Genomic DNA, 17,364 nt, shown 5'->3' with positions numbered 1-17,364 from the left:
CCAACAAGCTTACTCCATCACACCCCCTATTACATAACTCCCCCCCGACCCTTACCCTTACTCGGATTTCCTGTTATGACCACCTCTATGCTTGGCGATTTGGTACTGTGCACTAATTCTGTATATAGTTTTGATGTAAATAGTTTTGATGTAAGGGCTCCCCCCTAATTTCAATTATATGTTTCCTAGTTCAGTATATTATCTGTTTTATGTAAGGGCCCCGCCCAATGGTTTTGTGTTCACTGTAAACCGATGCGATGTGCGAACGGTCATCGGTATAAAAGAAACGTTAAATAAAATAAATAAAATAAATAAATTTGACTATAGGATGTTATTAAACTATTTAGGAGATCTAACTCCTATCAATGAGCACATTATGTAGTTCCTGGAGATGAACTTAACAATGGTTTCCCTTTGTTAACTAAGAACTGGGTAAGATGTGCTGGTTGTAAAAATATATATGTATTCCCATTAAATTTTATTAAACATTTACAGGGAAACTTCAGAATGAAATACATGCCAAGTTGTAATGCCTGAGGTCTTAATAAAATAAATTGTTTTCTACATTTCTGAGTCTGACGCAATAGATCAGGGAACATCTGGACCTTACAGCCCAGAAATTCCTTCGACCTATTCATAAAATATTTTCTAAAAATCCAATCTTTGTCAGACTCTAACATAAAAGTTACCAAAAGTGTAGCAGGCTTCACTAACTCAGTCTCTGATTTTTCCAAAATCTCAGAAATATTTAAAATTTGAGATTTCATTTATTATTTTTTATGATTTGACATTTTGCAAGTAATTATTTATGTGTTGGGGCTGTGGGGCTTTTCCCGCTGCTGGCCCTTTAAATATCCAGAAGGGGCATGTGCACGTGCCTAAGTAGGGCCTGGGACAGGTGAGGCAGCAAAAGCGGCATCCCTGCCACAAAGAGAAACATTGCCAGCACTCGGGCCGTGAACAGTGAGTTTGGTGACAGCTCCCTGCCGTGGAGCATGGCATTGGTAGCATGACCCTGCTGCAAAGAGAGGCGTCCCAGCAGTGGCTCCATGCTGTGTAGAGGAGCAATCAGTGGCAGCCTCCCTGCACTATTTTGGATAGTAGAAAGACTAGGGGGCACTCCATGAAGTTAGCATGGGGCACATTTAAAACTAATCAGAGAAAGTTCTTTTTTACTCAACGCACAATTAAACTCTGGAATTTGTTGCCAGAGGATGTGGTTAGTGCAGTTAGTATAGCTGTGTTTAAAAAGGATTGGATAAGTTCTTGGAGGAGAAGTCCATTACCAGCTATTAAGTTCACTTAGAGAATAGTCACTGCCATTAGCAATGGTTACATGGAATAGACTTAGTTTTTGGGTACTTGCCAGGTTCTTATGGCCTGGATTGGCCACTGTTGGAAACAGGATGCTGGGCTTGATGGACCCTTGGTCTGACCCAGTATGGCATTTTCTTATGTTCTTATGTTCTTATGTTCTTATGCCATGGGCAGAGCAGGACCGACATCTAGCCGGCAAGCGGCAACAACGGTGGCTCTTCTACTGCAAGGATGGATAGATTCATGAGTGGCTCCAGTCACTTAGATGCAGGAGCCCGCAGCGGGGTGGGCCCACTGGGGAACATGGCAGTGGCAGCAGCGTTGCACTCCAGGCCATGCAGGAAGCAAGGTTCAGTGGCGGCTCCTCAGCCATGGAGATGAGAGAGGCCTGCGGTGGCATCGGGGCAGGGTGAGTGAGGCTGCTCATGGTTGGGGCCCGTGAGCAGTGGAGCACAACAGCACCCCCTCCTCAAATCCCCCCCTCTTCAGCCTCTTTTCTTTGGCTGAAGACAAGAAGGCATATCTTCTATACTAACTGGGGAACTTGGGGGTCCAAACATACGGTCTGAAGGTGCTTGGTAAAGGAGCTGAAGCGATGAGCCATTTGAAACATACTCGAAGACAGTTAAACTTGACAAGACATGACCCAGATTGACCTGAAGGTGCAGGTACAGTAGTAGCATCTTGAAGAGTCGGTTCAATTCTTAAGCTTCACTTGGTTGCAACCGAAGTATGGCACCTCAAAGTTGAATCTAGTTAGTTAGTTAGAGCACCAAGCTTAATCTTGTAGCTGGGAGTATTGCCATGAGTAAATTGGATTACTAGCTGGTATTAGCAAACTGTGCTTTGATGACTGAAAGGATGTAGATCAAAAGCAGCATCTTAGAGATAATTCAATTGCAAAGCACTTAATTGAGTGAAAGTACGGAGCACAGTAAGGTTGATGTCTCCAATAGCAGTAGCAATGTTGCTCACAACATTATTTTTGATCTGTAGCTGGGGATGTTGTACCAGAATAGAGGAGTAGCTGGTTGGCGTAACTAGAGACAGGTGGCTCTTGAATAGGCCAAATGTCTGGAAACAGGACCAACTAAGAAGATGACACTGAAGGCAAAAGACTGAACTTGAGGAAATACCATTATATCCTTTAGCAGCAGATGTTGCTTGAAGTTGAAACAGAAGCCAAATAGGTACAAGATTACCAACAGCAGATTCTGGAGAGCATATTCATATCCAACAGAATGACTTCTAGATGGAAACTCAGAAGAAGATGGAACTTGATCTTACATTAAAAGATGGTAAGACAATACAAGCATGGCCTTTGGGTTGAACCAACGGGAAGGGTGTAGTAATCAGAACTCTTCTGGCAGAAGACGGTTGTCCAAGATGGAATTCCGGGATTAAATCTTACTTAGGAGATGTACAAGGCAAGATGTTGGTCTCTAGAAACCAGAGTGGCTCCAAGATGGTATTAGCTGTAATCCCAGAAACAGCATTATTGTTCAAGGTCGAGAAGATTGGGTAAAGGCAACAGATGTGAAAGGTGGCCTGGGAGGGCACCACCAATTTTGCACCACCAAGATTGCAGGTGGACTGAGGACTTTCAGCAGAGGTGACACAAGAAGTGTAATGCAGAGACAAAGTTGAAACTGAAGGAGCAGACCCAGGCCTTGGGTGCAGGTGCCTCCTGCAGGTCAGATGGATCAAGGACCCTGGGACAGCTGTAAATCAATGATTGGATGCAGGCATCCCCTGCAGGTCAAAGACTCTTGATGGAAAGCCAGCAGACTTGAAACTAACAAAGTTGAACCCTGGTGCAGGCGCCTCCTGCAGGTCAAGAAAAAATAACCCTAAGAGGAAAATATCTGAAAACTGGCAAGTGTCAAAAATGAGTCCTTAAATCGGAGACCGTCGATGGATCAAGAAGGCCCCAGAAAAAAACCGAAGAGCTTGAAAAACCTGGGTGCAGGCACCTCCTGCAGGTTGTAAAAAATATACCCAGGCACAATAACAGGTGCTCCAAAAGGAGTGGATGATCGAAAACAAATACAGGCGCCTCCTGCGGGTCATGAAAAATAAAAAATCCAGACACGAATTGATAAAATTCTTGGCAACGATCAGAAAAAAAATCCAGGAAAACTTGGGCAAAAATACTTGACAAGGAACAAGGTATCAAAGAGTCCAGAGAAAACTTGAGCCCGCCACAGGAACACACCTACCGAGCTCATGGCTTTCACATCCTGTTGTGAGTGCAGGGGTGCGGTCGCTTGCTCTAGGGAGATGTGAACCCTTGGGCCATGGCACGACTCAGAGAGGAGCCCCCAAGACACACAACATGGGAGGTGAGAGTGACCAAGCACGGGCTGGAGCTGGAACAAGGCTGGATTAGGATCGAGGTGTGGAACACCTGAGGAACTAGAACAAGGCAGACTCAGACCTCCACTGGACCTGCACGCACAGGTGAATCCGAATCAATGCAATGGCTGATCTGGCCACTCAGTAGCCTTTCCAGACCCTCCACTTATGAACGACAAGTGCGTGAGGCTAGACGGAGGCAACGGGTAGGAACATGATGAGATATGGAACTGAGGAGCTTGGAAGACAGACTCAGACTCGAGGAACTTGGAAGACTCTGATGAGGATTCAGGATTCAGGCACTAATAAAGGGTGAGTACTGCACCACAACGCACCCTAAACAGCCGCCCATGGCTAGTCGCGAACCACACTGGATGCAAAGCAGACTCCAGATGAGAAGATGAAGACTAGGAACTAGAAACATGATGAAGATTCAGGAGAGGCCTGCACCGAGGCATGCCCTACCCAGCCACCCGTGGTTGGTCATGGACCACGCTGAAGCAGAGCAGGTTCTGGCTTGAGTCTAGGGCATGGACAGAAACAAGAACAAGGAGCTCTGAAGATCAGGAACAGGATTCAAGACTCAGGATTCAGGAACACACCTCAGCATTAAAATCAAGGGCCTTCCAGAAACTTGTGCTGCAGAAATGAAGACAGGCCTTGTGCCACGAAGTGCCCTACACAGCCTCCCCAAGGGCTGGTCATGGACCATGAGAGTGGCACACCAGGAAAGGTGGATGAGAAGGAAACCAGGAAGCAGGACAAAGAGCTGGAGATGGAATATCAGGACCAGGACTGGAACATCAGGAACGTGGAACATGAGGAACACTGGAGAGATGACAAAGGATCTCCAATGAAGAACAAGACCAGAAACATTCACAGGAGCCCAGGAACGTTGAATATGAAGAGCATCAAGACAGGCGGAGACCACGGAGAACCTTGCATGGTGAAGGAAGCACAGACGACTGTGAGGATCCATGCGAAGGCACCAAGGAGTGGAAGCAGAGCCCTTTTATAGGGCTGGACATGACCAGGAGTGATGATATCATCTGTTGGGGCTGTGGGGCTTTTCCCACTGCTGGCCCTTTAAATATCCAAAAGGGATGTGCGCCCACGGCTAAGCAGGGCCCGGGACAGGCGAGGTAGCAACAGCGGCTTCCATGCCTCAAGGAGAAATCAGTGGCACTCAGGCCATGAAGAGTGAGTTTGGCAGTGGCTCCCTGCTCCGGAGCACGGCATCGGCAGTAGCAGCTCCCTGCCATGTAGAGAGGCGTCTCGGCAGCGGCTCCATGCAGCGAAGAGGAGGAATCAGTGGCCACCTCCCTGCCACGGGCAGAGCAGGACCAGCACCCAGCCGGCAAGCGGCAGCAGCGCCGGCTCTTCTGTCGCAGAGATGGACAAACTCACGAGCGGTTCCAGCCCCTTAGATGCAGGAGCCCGCAGCGGGGTGGCCCCCCGCTGGGGACGATGGTGGCGGTGCATCACTCCAGGCCGGGCGGGAAGCAAGGTCCAGTGGCGGCTCCTCAGCTGCAGAGATGGGAGAGGCCTGCAGTGGCGTCAGGCCGGGGCGAGTGAGGCTGCTTGCGATTGGGGCCCGTGAGCAGTGGAGTGCGACAGCACGCAAAAGTGAACATGCATTGCTTACTTTTTACATTTATAAAATACAGAATACGCGAGTATAGGCTATTTATGCGCATATGTTAATCATTTTTACACACGCAAACTTTTCAAATTTTACCCCTTAGAAGTAAATGTTCAAAAGATTTATTATACGCACAAAATTAGAATATAACATTCATAACTACCCTCTTTTCGCACATATACTATTTTATAAACATCAAAAGTAAGCATTTAGTTTCAATTTTGCATGCACATTTACCGGGACGAAAATAGAGGCTGTCTCTGGCCATTCCAGAACAGGATCAAGATGTATGCACAGAAGTTGCTATTATATGAGGGATAGGGATGTGCAGAGGGACGCCATACGTTGCATTCGGGATACGTATTCGTCGGGGGGGCAGATTCGTTGCATGCGTCCGTATGGCGTCCCGATACGGTTATACGTCGAATCCTATTTGTTACCCGGCTAAAATTAAATTTACTACAACCCCCCCACCCTCCTGATCACCCCAAGACTTACCAAAACTCCCTGGTGGTCCAGCGGGGGTCCGGGAGCACTCTCACACCCTCGGTACCAGTTCAAAATGGCGCCGATAGCCTTTGCCCTACTATGTCACAGGGGCTACCGGTGCCATTGGTAAGCCCCTGTCACATGGCCATCGGCGCCATCTTCTGCTCCTGCCATGTGACAGGGGCTGACCAATGGCACCGGTAGCCCCTGTGACATAGTAAGGGCAAGGCTATCGGCACCATTTTGGTTCCTGGCACCCGACGGCACGAGTGCAGGAGATCGCTCTCGGACCCCTGCTGGACCCCCAGGGACTTTTGGCCAGCTTGGGGAGGCCTCCTGACCCCCACAACACTTGCCAAAAGCCCAGCGGGGGTCCGGGAGCGACCTCCTGCACTCGGGCCGTATTGCCAGTATTCAAAATGGCACCGGTGCTACCTTTGCCCTCACTATGTCACAGGGGCTGACAGTTGGTGACATAGTGAGGGCAAAGGCTAGTGGCTGCCAGTACTCAAAATGGCGCCGGTGCTAGCCTTTGCTCTCTCTATGTCACAGGGCCGACCCTGTGACATAGAGAGGGCAAAACGGCCCGAGTGCAGGAGGTTGCTCTCGGACCTCCGCTGGATTTTTGGCAAGTCTTGTGGGGGTCAAGAGGCCCCCCCAAGCTGGCCAAAAGTCCCTGGGGGTCCAGCGGGGGTCCAGGAGTGATCTCCTGCACTTGTGCCGTCGGGTGCCAGGAATCAAAATGGCGCCGATAGCCTTGCCCTTACTATGTCACAGGGGCTACTGGTGCCATTGGTCAGCCCCTGTCACATGGCAGGAGCACAAGATGGCACTGAGGCCATGTGACAGGGGCTGACCAATGGCACCGGTAGCCCCTGTGGACATAGTAGGGCAAAGGCTATCGGCGCCATTTTGAACTGGTACCGAGGGTGTAGAGTGCATGGGATGGGCTCCCGGACCCCCCGCTGGACCACCAGGGAGTTTTGGTAAGTCTTGGGGGGGATCAGGGGGGTGGGGGGGGTTGTTTAAATTGGCGGCCGAATAATTCGGCAAAAATTCGTTGTATCCGTGGGGAATCGTGATACGTTTCGCTTCCCCACGAATACAATGAATATTGGCACATCCGTTGCGGATTGCCAATACGTAGGGACCGAATGCACACCCCTAATGAGGGATATTCGTGCAATTTTACACCTGTTAATCAACTAGCTCAATTGAAATTGGATGTCTGCTTGCAATTTTTGGGGTGAAAGGTCCAGATGAACTGCTCAGGATGAACTGGATATGAACTGGATAAACTGATGGAGGTATTGGCAGATTAGAGATTTCAAGTACTCACACATACTTTAAAATCTACCTGCCTCCATATATAAATCCGAGTTTTATGCATAAATCTAATATTTTTTCACATGTAAAATATACAAGTGTATGCTCAGAAAACAGATAGAGAAAGTAAGGACTTTCATTGCATTGCAAATATTTGTGCATACTGAAACAAATGTACATACTTTCAGAGCAGAAATACACTGTATTTTACAACTTGTACAGCAAATTCCTGCACATTTTTTAAAATACTAGGATAAATCTCTGTGCATCCACTCTTGTGCGCAAATGCAGTACCACAAAGCATTTGAAAGTTACCTTCTTACGGGTAATTTTCAAAAAAATGTACATGTATAAATGTAGCATATATCTTAAAAAACATTAACGCATGCGAAAAGCACCGTAATGCACATTTTGTAAAGGGGAGGAGCTGGGGGCGGGAATTCTGTAAAAGTGGGCTGGCTTTGCAAAGTGTGAAGCCATAACGCCAAAAATAGCTATACCGTTTTCAATTGTGTTAAGCTGTCTTGCAATATGCCCATAATGCAATTTGCTTTTGGGCATTTTTAGGCTGGGGAAGGGCCTGAGATGGGGGGTGGAAGAGAGAGAGCGAGAGAGAGAGAAAGAGAGAGAGAGAGTGCTTCATGGGGTGGCACCATTGTAAGCAGCTATTTATGCTACTATAGGAAGTCCACCTAGTAATGCAAGGTGAGGTTTAGGTAGTAGTGTAGGGCTTAGGGACCACTTTTACATGCAGAGTGAGTCGTAGGAACAGAACACTGCACTCTTGTGAAGATTTGATGTCCTTCTGAGTGAGGAAACTCACACAACGATGACATTTGTAGAATGTTCTCTCAACCTAGCTTGATAGACTCTCTTCCTGGGTAATATCAAGCTAGGTTGAGAGAACATTGTACAAATCTCATTATACACCATGAGTTACTAGGTGGGCCTCCTATAGTAGCATAAATAGCTAACTACTACACAGGCCTTGTAGATAGTCTCTCTCTCTCTCTCTCTCTCTCTCTCTCTCTCTCTCTCTCTCAAGAAAATTCCAACCAAGAATTGTTGTACTTAGGAATTTAGAGCTCTTGGTGTTATGTCTGATACTGATCTTACCTTCATTCCCAAACTGGAAGCATGGAATATTCATAATGTAAGACTCTTTTTCTTGGTTTAGAAGGATCTAATCACCTTCTGCTTGGAAAGTGGTAATTTTCTCTATATTGGTCTTCCAAAATACCAACTAGCTAGATTACAGGTATGCAGAATACCAGTGCATGGGCGATTCAGGGAGGCAAAACTTAGGACCACATTTCTCCTGTGTTGACAGCATTACATTGCCTCTCAACTGAATAAAGAGCGGAATTTAAAGTTCTGGTTTTCATTTTTAAAGTATTGAATAACTGTGCTCCATTTTTACCGGCAAGCTCGAATATGCTGGTATAGTCTTAAGCGAACCCTACACTCCTCTCAACTTTCTCTTCACTAGATTCCTGGGAGGATTAAGTTAATGGAAACCCAAGAAAATGACATTTTCATGTGTAGGGCTTCAGCTGTAGAGCTCTGCCACACAGGAGCTCAAAATTTTAAAAGATCTTATTAGTTTTAGGAAACTATATAAAATATAGCTATTCCAAACAGTTTATGTATAATGTTATACCTTTTATTTTTCTGAGATCATGATATTCAATTTTAAATTGAATTGATTTATTATGTTTTTTTGGTGGTTGGGTTTGTTGTCATTTTAATTTGTTTTACAAATTTGAAACTGTTATTGTCTGCATATATTGATTTTGTGGTACAGCCTTTTGCAGCCTGACTGGGAGGAGCAGCCTATGAAATATGAAGAGAAACTGATAAGGTTCATCTTGCCCCCTCTCCTAGCCTCCCCTATCCCTCAAACCTGTTCTGTCCATGCAAGGCTGGCCTACGGTCCGATTGTGGTGGAGGCAGCTGCAGTCAAGTGCTCTCCAGGCATATGGGCTAGGGAGGGACTGAGCCAGCTTGCCTCCAGCCTCCTTCCATCGGGCTTGGAATGGAGCACGTGCTGGCATACTCTGTGTGTGTGTGTGAGAGAAAGGAGGGAGGAAGTGCAGGAGCTGGAGAGAGTACTAGTGCTGGGGGGAAAGAGTACTGGGGCTGTGGGGAGAGCTATGTTGGAACTCTGAGGTGGGACAGTGCTAGGGTTGGGAGAGGGGGGGGGAGGGGCAGTATTTGTCTGTGCCCAGAGAGTATTAGTACTGTGAGGAATTATTTTGGGATTGTGCTGGAAGAGGATTGTTTTGGGAATGGCAGAGAGTGCCAAGGCTGTGAGGGGCTAGTGGGAACTGTTGGGGGGGCTGTGAAGGAGGAGACAATGACATTAGTTAGTAGGGCTTCTGATAATAAGTGTTTACAAAATATATTACTAATAACTTAAGAAGAAATCCAGTAAATGTTAGAGCATTGAAAAAAAAATCATGAAACATCAATGTTAAGCATCTTAAAATCCTAATAAGCAAAAAAGAAAGGAAACACCTACATTTCCGGTTTATTTTTGTTGTTTCCCCAACATTTGAAAGGCACTATCTGAAATCCATGGGTAGCAAGGAATGCTGCTTCACTTCGTCATTTTTAAAACACTCAGATGAAGGCTGAACGTGAAGGGCAGCTGTCTTTCTCCTGTGTAAAAGTTATTTAAAAACAAAAAAAATCAAAGGCACATGCCAGGGATATGTTCTGATTTTCACATGAGGTTTAAATTCTCTTTGAGCAGAAGTTTCGTTGAACTCAGTTTGAGCCCATCGGCAATAGCGTTTCTTTTCAGGCCACACTTAATGGAAATATTTTGTTAATGCAGTAAGGTTTATGATAGGCACTTATAGTTCACCGAGCTCCTGACAATGCCCTGTCTGTTCATTTCTGCTACGATTCTGTCAAATTCTAGAGCCTACACGAACAGCCGAATATCAGCAGGCAATCCATCTCTTCCGGCTTCACAAAAATATATTTTCAATTCACGAGAAAAATTCCTCTGTCGCTTGGACGTCTAACCATGCAAACATTTTTTTTTTCAAAGAGCTCCAGATTTTGCAGATTTGAAGCCTTTTGGACAGTTCTGCATTACTTATCTCATGAGTGATGAATGAGAGTGGAAAGCTCAATGTTTATTTGTATTATTGATATGTGTGTGTGTGTGTATATATTTTTTTGATTGATATTGTTGATTGATTGATATTGTTTTGATTGATATTTATTTATTTATTTATTTTTATTTATTTATTTAAGGTTTTTATATACCGGCATTCAAGAACTCGTTCTCATCATGTCGGTTTACAGATAACAGGGGTGCAAAACTATAACCAATATATATATATATAATATATATAATATATATATATTACATATAACAATATCAATCAAAACAATATCAATATATTTATTTATTTATTTATAACTTTTTATATACCGAGGTTCAATTGACAAGAATTAATTATCACTTCTGTTTACATTACAACCAGCAAAAAATAACATAATTACATATTATGTAATTATGTAAAATACATATATTTTTTTTACATAATTACCATAATATGTAAAAAAAACTGTACTTCTGTAAAATAACATAATAACAAAAATAACATAAATAAATAATATGATATATATATACTATTATATATATAAACAATATCAATCAAAACACTATCAATATATGATATATATATGATATATATGATATATGATATATATATATATATATATTATATATATATCAAAACATATAACAATATCAATTACTCTATATATGTTGTAATTTTTATTTGATATATTTGTTTTATTACAGTTATTTATTTTTTTGGTTTTTATATACCGGAAGTTCCTGTATACAATACATATCACTCCGGTTCACATTTAACAGAAATAACTATCGCCGGGGAGGCGGTTTACATGGAACATATCGAATTAATAAACGGATAATATATAATAAAGTACAATCTATTGGGGAAAAACAACTAAGATCAACTTAGAACACAACTTGGAAACATATAACTGAAGTAATATAAACACTATTACTATATGAAGTAATATAAATATATTACATAATATATAATTACATAATATATAATATTATGTAATTATATAATATGTAATAATATATAATTATGTAATTATATATTATGTAATATATAATATATATATTACATAATATATAATTACATAATATATAATATAAATATATATTATAATTATATTACTATATGAAGTAATATAAACACTATTACTATATAAAGTTACTATTGTGTATTTACTTTTTATTTTCTGTGAGTGTGAATCGCTTTGGTTCTAAGCCGAGGAAGAAGGTTTACAAGTACAAGAATAGAACAGAACCGAAAAGCTCACATCATAGCCAGGCCATTTATGGGAATCTTTGATACAAAAGAGATTTTTGTGTCTATCTTTCTCACCAAACTCGTCACACCATCTATTTGTTATCATTTAAATAATTTTTTAGCTGCTAGTAATACAATGAATGAAACAAAACTGCTTTTGAGCAGCTACTATTATCTTCTGTTGTTGAATAACGCTCAGGGTAGATAAAAGCCTACAAGCTGCATTCGTGCCACTTAAAAATCCAGTTTTGCTCTCCCGTGTTCATCTATTGCTCGGGGCTCGCACGTTTTAAGGAAACGATTTTTTTTTTTTAGATAGCGCGTCTTACTCTGAAATGCATGTTTACAAAATGAACTGCCTTTTCAAAAGCTTTCCCTTTGTCTTCAACCCGCATTTAAAGGCAGCTACCCTGCCAGGACACTTTCCTCCCGCGCAGCCCCTTGGCTGCTTAAAATTCTGTGTTAGTTTTTCTCTTACAAATAGATGTCGCCTTCTCCAGTCGTGGCCCCTAATGCTGCTAAAAAAACCCGAGAGGCATATTAGGCGACTATCAGGAGATATCTGGGGCTCTGGACGTCTTTATTTTCACGCTAGCCGACTGGCACTGGGAAATGGTTAGGACTGGGCACAGTGGGTGTCATGTTGATGCTACCTGTAATGTGAGGGCTGGGTCACCCAAGCTCCTGCCTCTCTCCAGTGAATGCAGTAACTCCCAGGGCTGGTCGATGCTGGGGGGGGGGGGGGGGGGTGCATACAGAGTGCCAGAGTGGGTCTGCATGGAGCGGCTCGGTGGTTCCTGCACGAGCCCTCCCAGGGACGCATTCGTGGAATGCCAAGTGAGATGCAAAAGAGCCAGGAAGAGAGCTGAAGCGAAAAAACCATAGGCTCTGCCTCTCCTTAAAGCACAGCAACATTTATTTATTTATTTATTTATTTATAGTTTTTTATATACCGCGGCAGGTAAAGCACATCACCTCAGTTTACAGCAAACAGTAATTCAGCCTGAAGCTTTACAATAAACATAAGTGGAGAAAGCCAAACGCTTGTTTAACAGTTAACTAGGTATATAAATATCATATACATATAACATTGCTAAGTAGAAACAGATGCAGGTATACTATTTTGTGCAAGATGATAGCTGGCCCAGCCTTTGCTCATCTTAGGTTTCCGGAGGGGTTAGGCTGCATGCGGGGAGTTTTTTCTCCAGGGGAAAATCCAGACAAGCAAAAAAAAAGACGAATGGGCTATAAACGCAGGTGCCAAGGAAGTCCTCCTGGCACCATCTTACAACCTTCGAATTTTCCAAGGAAAACGTCACGAGCTTTCTCTTTGAATGTTTGCTTGCAGGTCTGCCTGTGCAAAGTCAGCCAGGGAGCTTGCAAGCAGCCACACGGGACCTTTCAAAACCTGACTTCTGTGGCAGAGGAGACATTTTAACAGCTTCAAGGTCTCCCCCACCTTGATGAATGTAACGGTGCCCACTTTAAAGGAGCTTCTAGTCACCCTTCTGTTTGTCCCATAGTAATCAAAGCTTGTTGGTTTAAAATCATTATGGGCATATCACTCTCAAATAGTTTGTTCTCTCTGATTTCCACTGAAATGAGTGAAGATCTAAAATAGCCTAGGTACAATGAATATTAAGAGAGAGAGAGCCTATTGATTTTGTAAACCAAGAAAATAATGGAGTGAATTTTCAAAACGTTATGGGCATGAAAATGAGCCTGTACCTGCGTAAGTAGCATCTACTGGTGAAATCCATATTTTATAAAAGTAAAAAATACGCAGGCATTCTCACTTTCACTTCCATGCATACACGTGTAAAAAAAAAAAAAGTGGCCTAAGGGCGTTCCAGGGCGGGACCAGCACTAACACGCGTAAGTTGTTATTTTGGAAGACACCTATGCCCGCGCATTTGCCATCTTACCTGCGAATTCTCACACCTGCTAATTGTCTTATGTGATATTAAACGTCTTTATTGTGTAGTACTGACTGGGTGGGAGGTCTGCATGAACTTGAGGGGAGGGGGAGTTCGGGCTGGAGAACCAGAAAGGACGGGGCAAATGGGTGGACTAATTGGTAAACTAGTTAATATTCATGTGTGTGCAGATGTTTAACATTTTCTGATGTATGTGCGTAAACTGGGACTTATGCAAGTAGTTCCTGCTTTACTTTCACATATAAAAAAAAATATGCAGGTTTATTTTTAAAATAGGTAGGAGACGTATGTGCGTTCAATGCATTAAAATATGCATTAAATGCATATTTTAATGCATTAAATGCATTAAAATATGTAGATTCAAAGCAATGCATGTATCCATGTGTAAGCATATATACTTGCCCTGATCTGCTTGCAGATCAGGCAAGTATTTTATCATGCCACCACACGCTTCTGTTTGAAAGTTATCCTTCCTGTCCAATAGTTGAGAAATGGAAACCTCTAAGTCGGTGTCTGATGTAGCCAATGTTTTACACAATGAAACTGTTAGGATACTGTTGGAGAATGTTGTGCAGCATCACATTATTTGTACATGTTCATGAAAAAATTTGAATAAAATATAATTTATTTTTATTTTTTTTAAAAAAGAGTAACATTTATAACATTTACTTTACACAAATACACGGCTGCTTAAGCATTGCCCAGCCTGTATGTGGGTAAAAGTACACGCAGGGATCAAAAACAGGAGTACTGTTACTTCTGAGAAAAGTAGGTGGGATCAGAGATGAGGTGGTGTGTGTGTGTGTGTATGGGAAACAAAGGATGTAGTTGAAGATTTGCAAAATGCAGAAAAAAAGAAGTGCAAAATTAATCTCCATGGGTAGTACACTTCCCCTAAGCCACTTCCAAAAGGTAAATGCATGCATTCTTTTCCTTTCAAAATTTGAGAACAGTCTCCGGGGAACAGCACCTCTGGATTTTGCCACAAGCCACCTAGTTTTGAAAATTTCCTCCCCCCTCCCCCCAGTCCTTAAAATGAACCCATGCATTTATTTCCCAGCAATTACTAGCAGTTCTAGCATTAAATTAAGCAAGCGTGGGGGATAAGGAGCATCACTGTCTGTCTAACACCTCTGTCTAGAACAAAGGAATCTGAAATAATCCTATTCTGTTCACCACCAACGACCCTCATTCAAAGAGCACCAGAGAACAAAGATATCATTTGGCTCAAAAGATGCTCCGAACCCAGTTTCAGCCCTGCCACAAGCCTTTACGGTGTCACTTGAAAATGCTGCAGACAAAACTTCCACTTCCAGACTTTTGCAGGATATTGACTTTCGTGCCTGCTTTCAGCATAGGCAAAATTGTGCAGGAAAATAACTAAAGTAAACATGTATAGATCTGAAGCTTCAATCCCTGTGCATTATTTTTGGAACTCTTCCAAAACACACACAGCATATACAAAAGAACACTCTTCCCTCCAGTTCTGATTGTTCAAAATACAAATCTTTATTGAACTGAGAGCAGGAAAACAAACACAATTCACCAGATGGTAGTGCACTCCAGCAACACAAGTCCAGGAAATTAGAATAGCATCCAACATAGAGTCTCTTCTCTTCCTTGCACAATGTCCTCCCTGGGCCTTCCTAGTACCTTTTGGGTAGCAGCTTTTCTCAGTTCCTTTCTCTTACTTCTGTCTCTTAGTTGAGCCTCTGGTTGATTTATTAGGTCTGTCAGCAAGTCTTGAATTTTCCCAGTGCGGGCAGTTTCTTCTCCGAATCTCCCCGGTACACTCATCCACCTGGATCTGAAGAATTCTCCTCTTCCTTGGAGCACCTCCCTCTTGCTACACCTTGGAATCCCTTTCACCTTCCTCCCAGTAAGGCCTGGATGACGTCTTCCTCTGGTCCTGGCCACCTTCCCCTAGCAGGAACGCCACCTCCTTCTTGCTACACCTTGGAATCCCTCCTCTCCTGGATGCCTTTCACCTTCCTCCCAGTAAGGCCTGAATAACATCTTCCTCTGGTCCTGGCCACCTTCCCCTAGCAGGAACGCCACTTCCTTCTTGCCCTGCAGTATTCTAGGTCCTGCGGTCATCTCTGCTTCTGCCTACTGAATTATACAGGCACAGATCCTCTACACAAACCCCTCCCAGTGGGGAGTGATACTTTACCTTATCTCACTGACCTCACTTTAGGGACAAAGTCTGACTGGAGACCTCTGACACATACTGAGGGCAGTCAGACCAGCTGAAGCCAAGGCTGCCATGCGAGTGGAGAGGAAAAAACCTCATGGGGGGGAGGGAAGGGGGGCAGAATTTGACACCCTGTGACAGCAGCAATAAGATTCGATCTGTCCTGCTTACTTTGCTTATTTTTTTTTCCAGCACTAAAATTTATAATCGCTCCCCTAAGAGTCATTTTAAAAGCATCCATGGATAATTTGACCTGTGCAAGCCGGATCCCCCAGAAGTCTACAGTTAAAAAGCACCATATCAGATTAGGAAGACTTACTCCCTCCCGATTTAAAGTCAAAGAGGTCGAAGCATTATCCGATATTATAATGCTGTAGATCCCTGCCTGAACTATTGAAAGCATAAGTATTTTGGATATCAAGAAATAGTCAGTTCTAGTATACGATATTTTAGGAAGGGGGAACACAGCAAAGTTTCTATCTGTAGGATGTGAGATTTTCCATGGCTCTAAAAGCCTTCCATCCCTCATTAACAATTTAATCACCTTTGGAGATTTAGGGTCTGATATTTAAAGACCCACTGAGCAAGTAAGATTACTGGCTAATTTTTAGGAAAACATTCAGCTCCATCTGACCAGTTAGTTTTCCAGTTGAATTTTTCCCTAAATCTAGCTAGTCAAATACTGATCGCCTAGATTTACTGTGCCTAGGGTTCCCTGGCTAAATTTAGCCAGTTAGTGATAAAAAATAAAAAAAAATCTGGCACTAGCTGCCTAAGCTCTCTTTCTAAAAAAAAAAAACAACAAAAAACTGCTGTCCCTTCCCTTCTTTTTCGCACTTTAAATTGCTAAAATGCCCAGATTACTCAGTCCTTTCTCTCCCTCTAAAAAAAACTGGCCCTGCTGCCAGCTTTTCCCCTCTTCCCCTCCCTCCTGCTCTTGAGAGTAAATATGTAGTGGCCTGAAGACCTGAGGGTGCCCCATTTCCCCCCTCCCTCCTTCCTTCCCTCACTCAATCACACTCAAAAGGCAGTAAGCCAGATCCTAAGACCCTCACTTGGTGCACAAATTTTTAGACGTCATCGCTTCAGCAATGCAATTTGCCATTTATTATTGATGCTCATGTGCTGAATTAAAATAGGACAATTAAACCAGCTGATTGGCTACTGTTTCCATGATATTTACGTTTTTGCATTTTATGTCTATGTCTGTTGCGAAGAGAGTGTGCAGATAGTATAGTTTTAATCATAAATTGTAAACTCGGGTCTTTCTGTGTATTTATGGTTGCATAATATTTCACCTCTCCTGTTTATGTGATACTTTAAAAATTAAATCAAGATCGCCGACTGAGCAGGACGCTATAGCCAACTCTCCTGCTGAGGCTCTTGTTTCTTCTTTGAATCTTTGCTTGCGCGGACAGTGATGGTCAAGGGCAAGGTTCGTGGTGCTTCTCCCCAAGCCACAAATTTACCTTTCTTTCGGCAGACTTCTGTTGCCGGCTACATGCAGTCCTTTGATACGGAGGGACCTGAGGGAGCACTGGAGGCAGAGAGAAGCTTCAGTCATTGCAGGATTTCATCAACGTGCTACCAGCAATCCTCTCGTAGCTGCGGAAGCACACGAGATCTCAGGAACAGGAATGGGAGGTTCTTCCAGCGGAGTTGGGCCTAGTTTGGAGGCTAGAACATCAGGGTTAAGTGAGACAATTTCCTTACCACCTGAGTCAGGAATCCCCG

The sequence above is a fragment of the Rhinatrema bivittatum genome, chromosome 5, assembly GCF_901001135.1.
Source record: "Rhinatrema bivittatum chromosome 5, aRhiBiv1.1, whole genome shotgun sequence".
NCBI lineage: Eukaryota > Metazoa > Chordata > Amphibia > Gymnophiona > Rhinatrematidae > Rhinatrema > Rhinatrema bivittatum.
The sequence above is the reverse complement of the archived record's forward strand: the minus strand, read 5'-3'. Positions refer to the sequence as shown.